The 16,710-nt window shown below is 43.1% G+C and overlaps 1 non-coding gene across 1 annotated transcript; it reads left to right on the top strand.

Moving 5' to 3' along the window:
* Positions 1-10,402: 10,402 nt before the first annotated feature.
* On the top strand, positions 10,403-10,475 carry TRNAT-AGU (transfer RNA threonine (anticodon AGU)). The gene has a single exon. It is a non-coding gene; the product is annotated as a tRNA-Thr (tRNA).
* The last annotated feature ends 6,235 nt before the right edge of the window (positions 10,476-16,710 follow it).

Below are 16,710 nucleotides of genomic sequence, written 5' to 3'. Positions count from 1 at the left end.
CCCCCACCTCCACTCACCGCCCCGCTCCGCCTAAGCCCGGCTTCCCCGCGCTAAACGCCTCCAGGCTTTGCTCCGCTTGGCCTCCTAAAAGCCCAGGAGCTGGCCAAATGTGGCTCCAAGTCGTGGCTCTGCAGCCTCAAAACCCTACTAAGGGAAAACCCTGGGCCTTCTGAGATCCCCAAATCCTCCTGGAAATTAGCCCCCCTCCCCGTCCCCATCAGCGGACTTCCACCTCTAGCGCTCAAGGGAACTCCCTGCGGAAAGAAAATAGAATGGAATTTGACAGTTGCACAGACCTCAAAACTACCCTATTCAAAACGAGCCAAGAGGTGCTTTAGAGACTCCCGTAATAATATCCACACGCCTCCACCCTCAAGCCACACGTACGTACACATTCTTACTTCTGAGTAAGAACACTTTATTCTAGTTCAAAAAAAGGTCCATACTCGCAATCACAAGCTGAATGCCTGAGACCATCCCAATTTTGAAGCCTTTACCACCATTTGGGTATTAATGGAAACAGAGCTAAGAAGGGTCGGGTCCCACCCCCCCGCTCCGCTCCCCCCGCCCCAGCCTATAAATGAGCTTGTGAAAAAATTGATTCACACTAGGAAATTTGTAAATCTTTGGCTAGTTGTTAGCTTTATTTCAAGGAAACTTTTTGCAGTGAGTAAACTGTATGAATAATACCCTGGTATGTGAGGAGGAAGATGATTTCCTAGTCTTGAGGTTAACTGCTCTGCCCTAAGAAGGAAGAAACTGTGACTTAATAGGGCAGGGTAGTTGTTTTCTAGGGCAAGAATAGGAGTCAGTCAGTCTGTCAACAAATGTGTTTTGGGGGTCAGATTTGACAATAGATAGCTTCAGAGACACATGTCAAGGTGAAGACAGCCCCAGCTCTCCAGCAGCTCAGTCTGGGGGAGACACAGAAAAAGAGGCATCGGGAGAAAAGAACTAAGACGGTTAAACTGGGAAGTCAGGGAATGCCTTCCTGGGAAATGTACTGAGGAACCAACAGAAGACAAGGCGGGAGGGGCAGAAATGTGCCAAAGAGCAGAAGCTGCTTGTGCCAAGGCTGGGCAGCGCAGGGAATGGCCTTGGTATGTGTCTGTGGCCAAGGAGTGATCCCTTCGAGGTCTGTGCGTGTTGCCGTTGACCTCTGTGTGATTTGTACACATGTTGGGGAAAGTAAACCTACCTCCTCATGTGTTTTGCTTTCATTTCAAACAATAGATCCGAAACATATTCCCTATCATCCTTTTCCGAATCTGAGTTCACAGCCATATTCTGTTATCCAGGCTAAAACTCTGACTCTTTTCTGAATCCCTCGGCCCCATACTGTTTTCAGTTGCCACATCCTTCTGACTCTGCCGAAATCTCTCTCTTCCTTCCTTTCTTTCCATTCTCTGTCATTGTCCTTGTTAAAACCATCCTCATCTGAGTAGTGTCGACATGTTACAGTTTTTGTGTGTGTGTTTCATCTTCAAAAAGAATGAGTTTATGAGACAGACAGACTTGGGTTGGAGCCTAATTCTACCACTTTTACATGTGTGACATTTGGGCAAGTTACTCAATCTTTCTGAACATGTTTTTCAGCAATAAACTGGGAATACTATACTTACTATCCCTTCCTCAAAGGGTTATTCTCAGGATTAAATCATGATGGAGAGTACATGTGTGAGGCATCTAGTGGAATGCTGGGCATGTATTTGGATTAACTCAGTAAATGTCACCTCATGCTCTTGACTGGAACTCATAATAGGTCTCCCATCCTTCTCATTCTGCCTACACACCACTTAAATTAATCTTCCTGAAGCAAAAATTGGGGTTTGTCACTTGTCTGCTCAAAAAAGCATCAACGGCTTCATTCATCCCTTCAGCCAGCAAGCACGCTACGCTGCAGGTCATGAAAAGTACTAGAAATGACTAAAGAGTAAAGTTCACGCTCCTCAGGCAAGTGTTCAGCGTTGAAAATGGACCCAGCCTACCTAACTCCTCTTATCTCCCGCCATACCGGGCCGCTTTTCCCCCAGCTGGGCTCTGTTAGGAGGGCCTTTCCTCCCTCCTGGCCAAATGCTGCCCCATCTGTCTCTCTCTTTCTCTCATAGACAGAGGTTCTTATTTGTACCTCTTTGTGGCATTGAGCTACCTGGTGTTATAAACCTGTGTACTTGTTTATCTCTTCTTCTGGATATTTAACTCCACTGATAAATATCTGTCAAATGAATGAAATTGAATCATATTTGCCCACTTTCTTCCTCCACTCTGCAGACTAGATATTTTCCTATTTTGGAAATCCTGTTATGTACTCAGTATTCATTTTCATATCTGTCCAAATGGTTAAAAGAAGAATGGAAAACCTTAACGACATCCTATCATTTGAAATTAAAAGCCAGCTTTTAGAGATTTCTTTTTTAAAAATAATATCCATACCAGATTCTTCTCATTTCCTTTCTTTTCACTAGCTTATTCCCAAGTCCATAACTCTATCACAAAGTTGTGTGAAAAACAATTTTACATGAAGTGTAAAAATTACACTTTTTTCTTCCCAGGCAGTCTTCCTGTTGCACAGTTCAAAATTATCATAGTCTTTCACTAAAACTCAGAAACTCCATTTTTTTCCATCTGAAATTACTCCCAATTACTCTAATTCTGAATAAACATGTAAGGACATTGATATTCTTTTACTGGCAGCGGTCTGCTTTGCCAGAGACTTTTAGCAGAATCAGTGTTTCCTGAGTGTAAAATATTTGGGAAATAAAGTTTTGTAAAGACTCGTAGGATTTACTCACAGTGCTATGACAGGAAGGCTGTTTCATCCCCCTCCCTTAATTGCCCTTGCACTGTGTTTTAAATTCAACTAGAGTTCCTCTCCTTTCTTCATGAGGTTTGGTAACTGGAACAATATTGCATCATACACAAACTGGCCCTTCACTTCCTTCCTCAAATTATTAATGAATGTGTTTAAAGGCCCTCACTCCTCTCTCTACCCCCTCCATTCACTACTTCGTCTTTTCCTATTTCTTAATCAGGTTTTAACCCATTCAGTCATTTTTCACCCATAAATTGGCTGGCTTCATGGTGACCGAGGTAGGGAAACTCTTAATAAGAATATGTCCTCACATAGAAGCAACCTAAATGGCCGTTGACAGATGAATAGATAAATAAGATGTGGTATATATACAATGCAATACTATTTAGCTGCAAAAAAAAAAAAAAAAAGAAATAATGCCATTTGCAGCAACATGGATGGACCTAGAAATTATCATACTAAGTGAAGTAAGTTGAGCCAGAGAAAGCCAAAAATATGATATCACTTATAATATGGAGTCTAAAAATGACACAACTGAACTTATTTTCAAAAGAGAAACAGACAGACATAGGAAACAAACTTATAGTTACCAAACAGGAAAGGTGGGGAAAGGGATCATTTAGGAGTTTGGGGTTAGCAGATACAAACCACTATATGGAAAATAGATAAACAACAAGGTCTGACTGTATAGCACAGGGAACTATATTCAATACCTTGTAATAACCTATAATGAAAAAGAATATTAAAAAGAATATATATGTAAAACTGAACCACTTTGCTGTACACCAGAAACTAACACAACATTGTAAATTAACTATTCTTCACTTCAAAAAAAGAATGTGTCCTACAGCTAGAAAGAAATCCCAAGATGGGTCAGTTATACAGCATTGTTTGGAAACAACACCCATCAACCTATAACATGGCAACAGAAGGGGTATTTCCTGGCCCCGAGTTATTTATTTATTCACCTTCTTTCTGGTGAGTCAGAGGAAGAGAAATGGGCTTGCTTTTTAATATTTAAATGTAGATCATTTTCACAGGGCTGTCGACTCCGGAGGCAGAAGTGGTAGGGAGGCAAGTTCCTTTGGTCGTTGATGACGTGATCTCCCCATTCATCTTGTTAGAGAACTGTCTGTGTCTCAAGCATGATGCACTCAGCTACATTGTACAATAGCCCCTCACTTCAGGCATTTTTCTTTTTGATAATTTAAAGTGGTGGAAGGTGAGACAAGACCTTAAATATTAGGAGTATTTGCAGAATGTTCAAAATGCACTTTTAACAGCTTACCTCAAAATCAAACAGGGCCACAACAGGGATGTGCTCAAAAATACACACAAGGTGGGGGGTGGGTATAGTTCAGTGGGAGAGTGCATGCCTAGCATTTATGTGGTCCTGGGTTCCATCCCCAGTACCTCCATTAAAAAATTTTTTTTTATTAAAAAAAAAAAAACCTTTTACTATAACAAAAGAAAATTTATTAAAAACACACACACACACAAGTTTTTCTCCTAAAGCCTCCAACTCCTCCATTAAAAATCTTTTCAAATTTGCTGCGCTCTGAGAGCAGGACATCGAAGGCCTGAATGCTGGAGCATGGGACAGTCTATGCTCTTAGGCCTGCCTGACTTCACTTTTTTCTCAGCCTCCCCCTTTTTGAACTGTGATGGTATATCCACTGCACCTCCACTGAACTTTTCTTATCACTTTAGACTGACAAAATAATGGGTCTGAAAAGAAAACCAGAAAGTTGGACAATCATGCTTACGTTTCATTGCTACTCTGTCCTTGAGAAATTTCTTTGTCTGGGCAGATTTGTCCATTCACCGTGAACCCTGGAGACATGCTCCACCCAGTTGGCAAGAACTGGGCTGTGGCCCAGCTGATTTTCATGCTCTGAAGATATAGGCAAGGTCTTCTGAGGCCAAGAAGCCTATCACTTGCCTGGTTGGTACCCGTTTGAGTTTGTCCCTCCAGCACTCATCAAAGGAGGATGGCTAGAGACCCACCTGGCTGTACTCGTGCAGGTTGGAGATAGATGTGTCACCTCCCAGACCCGTCCCCAGTGCCGTGGGGGAATAATGGAGTGGTGCTTGGGTAGAGGATGCCCTTGCGTTCTTCCAAACTCTGAGGAAGGAGCAAAGGAGACTTGGGTGGAACTAGAAAGGAGATGGCCACAGAGTAGGCCCAAAGCCTCTTCCTGCAGCAAAGTTCAGGGGTGGGAAAACATCAATAAGGAGAAAGATTCAAGGGAGGGTATAGGTCAGTGGCAGAGTGCATGCCTAGCATGGGTGAGGTCATGGGTTCAATCCCCAGTACCTCCACTAAATAAACAAACAAACAAACAAAGCTAATTACCCGCCCCCACCCCAAAAGGAGAGTGATTCAACAATGCAAATCCAAGGGGAACTTCTCTGAAAAGTATCTCTACCGTCTGGCAAGACATTGGAACTCATAGTGCCCTGTATTGAGTGCTTACTCTGTGCCAGACTCTTCACCTGGACCCACAGGATCTGATATTATTGTCATTTATTGTTGTTTGTGTTGTAATTGTTATTCCCATTTTATTGATATCTCTGAGTAGAGAAAGATTTTTTTAAAATCCTGCAGGTCAGACAGCTAGTAAAGAGGCTATCTGTGATTGGAACTGATGCTGTTCTGGCTATAGGTCACACCACTCCAGTGTCATCCTGGAGATCCATCTCCCACTGGGTAGTTTTCCCAGTGGTAAGAGATTGGGAAAGTCCAGTTCTGAGAGGCAGTCCGTGACGGTGAGTGACTCCTGATGGTGACAGCAACTTCTGAGCAGCTTCCATTGGTGTGTTAGAGGTGAAAAAGCTATTTGGACGTTTAGCCCTAGAACAGCAACGCTGATTCCAGAAAAGAACCATAGGAAAATCTTATTTGAGTACAGAAGGGCACACATCACTCCTGAAGACAAAAAGAACTTTAGAGGGAGGGGACCTGACTGGAAGAGCAGGGCAGCTTGGAGGGGGAGGAGCCAGCAGCTCCTGCACTAACCACTGTGTTGCATAAGCAGAATTCTGCGGGCACTGATGACTTTATTTCCCCCTCCATGTCCTTTCTCTCTACCCTCTACTCTCCCAGCCCTGGGTGAAGGCTCATACAGGTTTCACTGCCGGTTCAGTCACTTTTAGTTATAAAAAATGGCTCATGTCAGTAATTAAATGTTTAGTTTAGACTAATAATCAAAATTTCTCACTTCAAAGTCAAGGCTTCTCCTCTGCCTTGATTTAGATGTGCCCCAGGCTGGAGGGTTTACAGGAGGGAGGATGAGATTGACTTCTCGCCGTTTTTCCTGAGCTCCTTCTGCACTCAATTTGGTGGCTGACTCCTTGGGGATAGACAGGGTCCAGGGGAAGGGGGATGGAGAATGACACCGCCTTGGATGACCTGTCCCGGAATGATGCAGCACTGCAGCTCTGAGCCTCATGGTGCTCAGAGCAGCCTCTTTCTTTCATGGACCACTTTGGTGAGTTTCCTGAAGATTCTCTGTTCTGAACCTCAACTCTGGCCATGTCTCCTCCAGTCAACAGCTGGAAACTTCAAACACTCGGCCCCTAGACTTCCTCAGCTTATCCCTCTGCTAGGGCTGGCCATCTGGCACCTCCCATTTCAGGTGAAGCACTTTAAATGATGTCTCCAGTCAGTCCCTCTGTGGAATCGTGAGCCCTCTCTGTGGAAGGGAAGTGCTCTCCCACTGCATCTAGTTCTTGCTTCCTCTCCCTCTCTCTGTCTCTCTTTCTCTCTCGCTCTCTCTCGCTCTGCTGTTCTGCAATCTTAGGGCAGTAGTTTCAGCCCCTCACTTTTAGATTTCTCATGCTTGTCACACTCCAGGGACACCCTCCAGATGTAATGAGGAGTCCTTTGGGGGTCACTTTCGCTTTTCTTGATAAGAAACGCCCTCCTTGCCTTTGCCCATAGAGGTGCATGGAGAAATGCCGTAGCACACTAACGACCCTTTCTGGAAGACTTTTCCACCCTCTGCCCACTATAGGTCTGAATGGAGAGATGGCTAAAGCTGGCCCGCAGAATGTGTCCCCCAAGTCTCTTGCAGACCCTGCACAGGAGGTCTGGCTCCTCATATTTAGGATGTGGGGAGATACCCACAGTAGTGTCCTGTCACACCAGGACAGTGAGATGGATCATGCCACTCATCACCCCCCAGACAGCAGAAGAAAGTAATAGACCTTAAAGGAGACTGGCTGGGGAAGACCTCCTAGCTTTTGGAAGGGAGTGGTCTTGAGACCCTCTCTGACTCACTGAATGGAGGACAGTCCAAGAAGATAAGGAACAGGGGATGATGAGGCTGATGAGGCTAGAACCCTGAGGCTGATCCAGGCGGACGTCACACTCAAGGCTGCTCCAGCCTGCCTGCAGACAGCAGGGAATGGTGCTCCCCCAAGAAGCCTTAGGTCCAGGGGACTCTGAGCCTCAGGGCTTCTGTAGCCTCAGAATCTGAATGACTGGTTGTTCCTGGGGAAAGTAAGGTGATGGCCTAATAGAGTATATCTTCCAGGGGGACTGGTGAGGCCTCAAAGGTGTGTGGAGGCAGAGTGAAGTTTAGATGGCCTGAACCCAGGAGCTGAATTCGTCAAGGGATCACTCTCCACGAATGGAGGAGGAATGCTTATTCAGTAAAAAATTCACTGAAACCTGATAACCACAAATACCTACATCTAACTTGTCAAGTCAAAAAATGTGTTCTTTTAAAACACTTTCTCTTTAGTTATCAATTAAGGCTTATATATACCATTTGACCCTCTAATGTTAACATTTAAAAATATTTCCTTTTTGGCTTTCCCATTTTCTCTCTCTGTTACTCTCCATCTCTCTGTCTCCCTCCCTCCTTCCCCTCTTCCTGCAACCATTTCAGAGTAAGTGGTGCCTCTACCCATAAATACTTCTGTGTATATGCCCTAAAAACAAGAGTTCTCTTACATGACCTAGTGCAACTGTCAAAATCAGGAAATTAACATTGATACCATATACTAGCTAATCTATGGGCTTTATTTGAATTTTATCAGCTGTCCTGATAATGATCTTTATAGAAAAAGAAAATCCTTTATCATGAATTGCACTCAGCTGTTTTGTTATGTGTCTTTAACCTGGGACAGTTCTTCCGGTTTTCCTTGTATTTCACAAGCTTGACATTTTTGGTTAGTACAGGCCAGTTATTCTGCAGAATATTCTCCAATTTGTGTTACGCGTTTTTGGCAGAAGCCCTACATAAGTAAGCAATGCTGAGTTCTCAGTCCATCTTTTCAGGAAGCTCCTGGTGACCATCTCTCCCACTGCTGGTGACATTAGCTTTGATCTGCTGGTTAAGGTGGTGTCTGCCAGTTTGTCCTCTGTGAAGTCACTATGTTCCCATGTAATGAATAAGTATCTTGTGAGCTGATACTTGAAGTTTAATAAAAATGAATTGCTTTTTCTCCCTAGACATGTTTCTCCTTACATATTCCACTTGGATGAATTACACCTTCACTGGCCCAACTGCCCCAGCCAGAAACTAGGCTCATCACTCTTTCCTCTTCCTGGTCCTTCGTGTTCAACTACCAAATCCTGTAGATTCTGCCCCTTTATGTCATTCAAGTTGAGCTTCTTCCCCACCTCCATTGCCTCAGGTTAGCTCAGTGTCTCATCATCCTTCCCTTGAGTTACTGAGACACCCTTAAGTAGGCTCCCCACTTCCTGTCTCTTCCTCTTCCCACCGAACCCGCTTTGCCACCAGAGCTGTCTTTCAAAAATGCCAATCTACATTTTCCTGTCTAAAAAATCTTTCATTGCAAATTGGAGGTTTTCAGGCCATGATGGGAACCACATGACACTTGTACTACAACTCTGTACCATAACAAAATACCACAGACTGGGTGGTTTAACCAACAGAAATGTATTTTCTCACAGTTCTGGACGCCAGAAGTCCAAGATCAAGGTTGTGGTCAGTTCTATTTCTGGTGAGAGCTCTTTTCCTGGATTTCAGATGGCGCCTTCTTGCTCCGTCCTCACATGGCCTTTCTTTGATGCATGCACAAGGAGAAAGACGACGGGCTCCCTGGTGTCTCTTCTTATAAGGAGACACTAATCCTATTAGATCAGGGCCCCTCTCTTATGACCTCGTTTAACCTTAACTACGTCCTTAAAGGCCCCAGCTCCAAACACAGCCACACGCCATAATACAAGTGCTACAGCTTCAACATATGAATTTCAGGGGGACACAGATATTCCGTCCATAACAAGCTCCCATGTCTGCCTTCGTCATACCCATGGCTCACACTGTCACACAATCACAGCACTCTTTTCTGCTGAATTTGAATGAGCCTCAGACCATTGTGCCCCACCTTCTCAAGGTCAAAATCTCTCTTGAAGCTGGGATGCATGCATGTGACTCAGTTTCCCCCAGGGAGCTTTAGCCATGTGAGACTTTGATTCAGAGAAGAGAACTATGAGAAAGAAGAGGACATTGCTGGTGAAGGTGGCAAGGCAGAGCAGAAAGCCCTCAGGCAGTAGAGGTAGTGGCCCAGGCTACTGTATCCTGTGCAAACTGCAGTTCCTGTGAATGTTGACCAGATGTGTGACTTGGGCGTTGTTTTTAGATGAAAAGTTTTCCCACTGGACTCTTTGACCCGCCAAGAGATTGTTAGTTACCCAATACCTTTAATGCATTTGTTTTCTGCTTAAGCTAGCTAGGATGGGTTTTGTTTTCTTGACAACAAAGACAAGTGATACATTCTTGCACTTTATGTGCTGATACAAGCTCTTTGCAGTTTCCTGAATATGCCAGGTGGTTCTGTGCAGATCTGCTGTACTCCAACTGCCCCCTTTGTCCAAGATTCCCTCCCTACCCCACCCTCCATTATACCAGTTAAGAGGCTTTTGTCTGCAAGTAACAGAAAAACTGTCAGAAAATGCTTTTTTAAAACAATCCAGTTTATTATGTCAAAAATGAAGTCCTATGGGACCTCAAAATTTAAAAATAGAATTACTATATGATCCAGAAATTCCACTTCTGGGTATATACCCCAAAGAACTGAAAGCAGAGTCTCAAGGAGATTTGTACACCCATGTTCATAGCAGCTTTATTCACAGTAGTGAGAAGGTGGAAGTAACTCAAATGTCCATTGACAGCTGAATGGATAAGCAAAATGTGGTATATACATCTAATGGAATATTTTTCAGCCTTAAAAAGGAAGGTAATTCTAACCTGTTACAACATGTTTGAACCTTGAGGATATTACATACTCTAAGTGAAATAAGCTGGTCATTAAAAGACACGTACTGGACAATTCCATTTTTACACGGAACCTAGAGTAGTCAAAATCCTAGAGACAGAAAGTGGAATGATGTGGCCAAGGGCTGAGGGGAGATAAGAACAGGGAGTTATCATTTGATGGGTACAGAGATTCAGTTTTGCAAGAGAAAAGGAGTTCTAATGTTCTGGCTCATTTTTGGCAGAGGTAGCCAAGAGAGCATCATGGGTCATGAACTGTTGTCTAGTAGTGAGCTAGATCTAACCATTTTCCATTTTTTTTGTGGGTTGTTGTAGAAGCTGGAAAATTGATTTCAGTGGGGGAGATATAGCTCAAGTGGTAGAGTGCATGCTTAGTATGCATGAGGTTCTGGGTTCAATCCCCAGTACCTCCATTAAAAAAAAATTAAAATAAGCAAATAAGCCTAATCACCTCCCTGCCCCCCCCACAAAAAGGAAAGAAGTGATGATTATACAATAATATGACTTACTTAATATCACTGAATTGTATATTTAAAATGGCTAAGATGGTAAATCTTATGTTATGTATATTTTACCACAGTAAAAAAAATTCTTGGGGGTGGGAAGGGACAGACTGGGATTTCAACATGTAGAATAGATAAACAAGATTGTACTGTGTAGCACAGGGAAATATATACAGGATCTTGTGGTGGCTCACAGCGAAAGAGAATGTGGCAATGAATGTATGTATGTTTATGTATAACTGAAAAATTGGGCTGTACACTGGAATTTGACACAACATTGTAAAATGACTATAACTCAATAAACTTTTTTAAGTTAAAAAAAAAATCTTGGGAAAAAAATCCTTAGGCATATAACCCCAGGATGATTAATTCATCAACTCAACAATGTCAAGGTTTGAGTTAGCGTCTTTGCAATTCTTTTGGCTTTGGCCTCATGGGCACAAGATGACTTGCTGCAGCTCCAAACATCTCAACATCCAATGAGAGGAAAAACCATTTTCTCCTAAAATGTCTTTTTTTTTTTTTTTTTTAATTAGAGAGGAAAAGCCTTCCCAGATAGTTTTTCTGGAAGTCACCCCGCCACCACTCTTCTTCTCACCCTGATCAGGAAACTCTTCCTTCACATCCCATTCACAATCATGATGAATGTATAATTAACATTATACATTCTGAATCTGGAGGCGAACTCTCCTTCCCAAAGTGCATTTCTGCCTGAAACCTAAGACCTGAACCAAACAAATGCTGTGAAAAAGAGGGCCACAGCCTCAGAGTAGACAGCCAATTCTGTGCACCACACTAACATATCTACTTATCTTTCAATGATAATTTCAACCCAAAATATGTTGACGTGCGTAACAGCAGAGAATCGTCTCCTGCTTTGCCCTGTAGAACTGGCGCCTTCTTTCTTGGTGCCACTGTGGTACCCTGTGTGTACATTCACTGCAATGCCCAAATCACATTGACCGTTCCTATTTGTTGATCTGTATGTAAGATTCTCAAAGATTGGACAATGTTTTATTTGTCTTTGCCTCTCTTGTGCACAGAAAACATAGAAGAACACCAAAGGCACTTATGAAGCAATTGCTGAATGGTGAATGAATAAATGAATGAATGAATGAGCAAATGAATGAGATGAACTGTTCAGAGAAGCTGCTAACACATGAGCTGAGAATTCTGAATTTCAAACCCACAAGGGAAACCAGAGCAGACCACATAACCATGCTGGGCTGAGCCCGAGTTTTGCAGGAAGCTCAGGTGCAGAAAAAAGGCAAGGTCTCAGAAGTCAGATGAGGAAGGAGGAAGGGAAAGAGGCAGAGTCTAGGGTTTTCTTTCAATCCTCCTGCTGGGCTGGGGCTGTGTATGTCACAAGCAGCTCATTTATGGCAGAGGTAGCCAAGGACAGCAGAAGCTCATGGGTCATGAACTGTTGTCTAGTAATGGACTAGATCTAACCATCTTCCATTTTTTTGTGGGTTGTTGTAGAAGCTGGAAAATTGATTTCAGTTGGAGAGATATAGCTTAAGTGGTAGAGTGCATGCTTAGTATGCATGAAGTTCTGGGTTCAATCTTCAGTACATCCATTTAAAAAATTAAAATAAATAAGTAAATAAACCTAATTACCTCCCTGCCCTACCCCCAAAAAAGAAAATGCAATTTCATAGTTAGAAAAGAGTTCCAGATTTTAAAAAATTGGTTTCAAAGTTTCAAGTTGTTTTCATGCTTGTTACTATGGTCAAATCTCCAGGCAGCTATTTCAGCCTGTGGTTACATCCTTACTCCCAGGAATCCTTTTTAGTAGATGTCTTATCTGCAACAACACAAAAAGTATTTATTAGGTCCTCGGTGAAATTGCCCTGAAGGGTGGGATGGGGGAAGGCTAGATTCTGAGGGTTCTCCAATAGTGAGCAAAGGATGGAGAGTAAACATGACTGCTCATATTGATCACGTCTTAAACGTGATAGCTATTTGGTGGGCTAGTTTTATATTTTCATACTGAGAATAAAAATATAAGGGTTTTTCATGAATTTTCTAGAAATTTCCATATTCACCTCTATTTTTCCACAGGGTCTGGAATTCTTCAATAGAAATCCTCCCACCTGAAATGTTTTCAGGAACCTGAATCCTGTGATCTGGCTGATATTACTGCATGTGTGTAATTGCTGGTTAAGAATTTTACAAACATGAAATGTTTAAGTTGAAAAAAAAAAGTGTCTTTCATTTAGTTTTTGGGATGAGAAGATGTAAGCAAACAAGAGCCCCTCCTCCATTTTTGTGTATCAGAGTTTTTCAACCTTGGCATTACTGACAGTTTGGCTGAGAGAATGCTTTGAAGTTGGGGGCTGTCCTGTGCCTTAGGATGTTAAGCAGTGTGTCTGGCCTCTGCTCACTAGATGCCACTAGCATCTTCCTAGTTTTGACAATCAAAATGTCTGTGATTAAAAAAAATGTTTTCTTTTGCATAGCACAGGGAACTATGTTCAATATCTTGTAATAACTTCTAATGGAAAAAAATATGAAAACGAATATATGCATGCATATGCATGACTGACATATTGTGCTGTACACTAGAGATAGACACATTGTAATTGACTATACGTCAATAAAAAATAAATTTAAAAATAACTGACAGAAAGAATATTGAAATGTTCGCCAAAGTACATTGTATAAAATAAAACCTTAGCCTTTTGACCCCCCCTCAAAAGCCTGTAGATAATGCCAAATGTCACTAGGGAGGCAAAATCACCTCCTGCTCTATATTTATGCGTCTCTTATATAGTAGCAGGGTCACTGTGTTTGTAAACCTGACACCTGTCACAGCTGAGATCCACGTGGTCCAGTCCCTGAGTGAGGTTCAAAGAAGCAAAGTCCTGATAGGATTTCTAGGCTTCATCTCAAGGAACAGAAGTGAGATCTAAGTACGTAATCGGGAGCAGCTCTTATCTAAACATCTTTCTTCTTCTCTCATATTCAGCCACTCCATTCCTCTCTTTCCCCAGAATGGAGCTCTCTCACCCACCCATTCTGTCCCTACATCTCTGTGTCCCCCTCCCCCTCCCACCTGATGCCTCTGAACACAGTGATGACCCCTGTTCTCTGTTTCTCCCCTTAGAATCTACCCAAGTGGCTTATACCACCACCATCCCTCCCCCTTTCCCCTAATTCTCCAAAGATCCGGTCTAGACCATCCAAGCTCTTCTCCACAGTTAGATGTGGGTGGATGGGAGGAACTGAGCAGCCCAAACAGCACCAAATTTAGCAGCAGGGAGGAGGACAGGGAAAGCTGACAACACTCGTATGTGTGAAGGTTTGCAGATTTTTTCACCCTACTCACAAATGTGCAAAGAAGATGTAGCATTTCATGTCTCCAAAATTGTTCTCAACTTTCTTACGCGCCTCCAGCCACTAAACGGAGGGGGAAATATTCTGGCACACTTTAAATAGACATTTTAGGTAAGTGTTCCATCTCTTCAGGTAAAAAATGCTGTCTCTCAGGCATCTGTATCCTCCTTTTCTATATTTTTAAGATGGTGCCTGGGTTTTGGTGGAGTTGGGACTCATAAACCTTGGAGGGACAGAGAGAGGAAGGGATCCAAAGGTCCGTGCAGCATCTTCTGCTTCCGTGCTGATTTCCATCGTGGGGGTTGGTCTGGACCCTCCTGGGCTGTGTCTAACCTGTCCCTGGGAGTTCAGTGAGGACCTGCTGTTGAGGCTACATTTATTGCACCTGTGGTCTGGTTCCTCCTGGCTTGGAAGCTCACTGATGACTCCGCCTCTGCTCTGGCTGCTACAGACCCCTTATCCTCCACCTGACTCTTACTTGGAATGTTCACCCTTGGTCTTGCTGCTCACTTCCCTGTCCCTTATGATGGCTGAGGCGTAGAGGCCTCTTGGCTCTAAACTCAGCTCATCTCCTGGCCTCTTCTCTGGAGCCAGTGGGAACTCCTTTATCTGTTTTATTTCATACTTGTTCTGGGGGCAGCCCTGCCCGTCTCCCCGCAGAATCCTACTGTGCTGCTGAGTTAAACCTGGATGTAGCCACTCCCAGGGTGGTGCCAGTCAGCTTGCAAGGTGAGCCCCTCCCAGAGTCCCAAACACAGAGTCTTCAGAAGCCCTCCACCTTTCCCCCACCTGCTTAACAAAACTCCCCATTTAGGGTGGAATCAGGAGAAAGGAGATTAGAGTCACCTCTGACAGCCTAGGACTGATAGGGTGGGCATTCCTCTTCCTCTTCCTGTCTTCTCCAGAACTTCCCCTGTGTAAAACTTTGTGATCAAGCTGGCTTTTGATATGCCAACAAGAGAAATAAAGGAATCTAGACCATTTTTTCTCTCTCTTACAAAGCCTAGCTTTTAAGAGCATCTGGTGGAAAAATCCTAAAATCCGATTTGGAAACTGATACTTACCTTTTTCTTTCTCTTTTTCTTTGCTGTTGTTGTTGTTTATTTTTTCCCTTGTAACAACCCTAAACCTCCCTGGGGTAAATGGAAACCACTGGAAATATGGGGCAAGGGGAGGGGAAGTGTAAGGAAATAAAACAGAAAGCAGCCTATTGGGGTATTTCAAAATGAAATTATCATCATACATACATCGATCATTTTTCCTGTCACATGTCATGTTCTTATGAGGTTGTTCCATAGAGGTCTGAAAGCCCGAGACCGCAGCCTGTGGGTAGACCACGTCTGTCCAGTGAATGGCCGGAAGTAAGTAGATGTAGGTCCTCAGACAGGAAACCAGAATTCTGAGGGCAAATCTTAACAGACAGGAGATCTGTTTACCATCCTTGAGGTCTCTTGGCTCAGACCCTCAGGGCCTCAGGACTAGCACAGCCCTCCCAGGTATGGGCTAATTTTCTCTCCCAAATGAAGTTGGGCCAGAGTCTGCAAAAGGGAAATTTCTTTGTAGGGCTGTCCTTCCCTGATTCTACAGTCCAAAAAAATCAGTGTAATAAAATGCTTTTAATGGGAGGACTAACACAGAGTTATCAGCTTTTTATTTTGCCAAGCAAATATGTTTAAAACAAACCACTATTTCTATCATCAATATTTATTTTTTAAAAAAAGGACTTTTAACACCTAAAAATTTGGTGATTTAGTTTTAAGGAAGGAATCATTTATTGATAGGAGAGAAAGCTAAACAGATGCCTGGAATGGCATGGGGAAAGGGCATGGAACAGAGGCAGGGAAGGGAGATAGGAAATAGCTATTCCCAGGCAGTAGGTATGCTTCTTTGCCTACAGGATTTGTACAGGAGCTGCTGGAATGTGGACTGAAAGGAAATCAGAGCATGTTATAGAGATCCTTGAGTAACAGGGTGAGAGACTGGAAAGTCTGCTTTGAGAGAGCCAGAGCTTCTGACTCTTTCATGAGAAGGGAATTGACACAAAGAAAGCCACTTTGGGGAAATTTAAGCTGTAGGTTATGTACAGCCTCTGATGAAATCACTACACTGTGAGGGAAAGAGGCTAGAGGAAGAAAAGAATTTAGGAGAGAAAATATGGAACCATCCTAGACTTTGGCTGAAGTGTAACCTTCAGTGGGAGATGAATGAGTCACTTTTTCTGTGTCTGTTGGTTATTGTGTCATATGGTTACCCTGGTGGGGGTGGTGGGTGATTTTAAAGAGGGCTACATGTATTACTAATAACTTAATGGGCACAGGGTGGATTTTTAACACTTTAGACAATTCCTGTTTCATTCTGGACAGAAGTTAGTCCATATTGATGCGGGCTTTCTGCCTTGATTCATCTTATCTCAGTGTCTGTACAGTTACACGGCTTGTACTTTTCCTTTGGACCACTTACCACAGTTTGTTATTATGTCACTAACGTGAGCATTTCAGTGATGTCTGTTTCCTCACAGAATGGGGTTCTTGAAGGCCACAATCAAACACAAATAATAGATCCCATGATCACTGCTACAGGAAGCGGTCTCAGTGGTTCCTGGTGGCCTTCTTCCCCAGCTAGCGTTCATGAGCCAGGGTGCCACCTGTTGGATAAAACAGACAATCTAGCATTTTGCACAATCACATATCTCTTTACAAATAAGCATGTTGCAGTCCCATCTGATTTTTGCGGCTAGAGGATCTTTTCCTGGCATTTACAATTTTTTTTACATTAAAAAAATTTGGTTTCATTTCCTCAGCAAAAC

This window comes from Vicugna pacos, chromosome 1, assembly GCF_048564905.1.
Source record: "Vicugna pacos chromosome 1, VicPac4, whole genome shotgun sequence".
Lineage (NCBI taxonomy): Eukaryota > Metazoa > Chordata > Mammalia > Artiodactyla > Camelidae > Vicugna > Vicugna pacos.
Note: the sequence above shows the minus strand (reverse complement) of the source record. Positions and strands in the feature narration are given on the sequence as shown.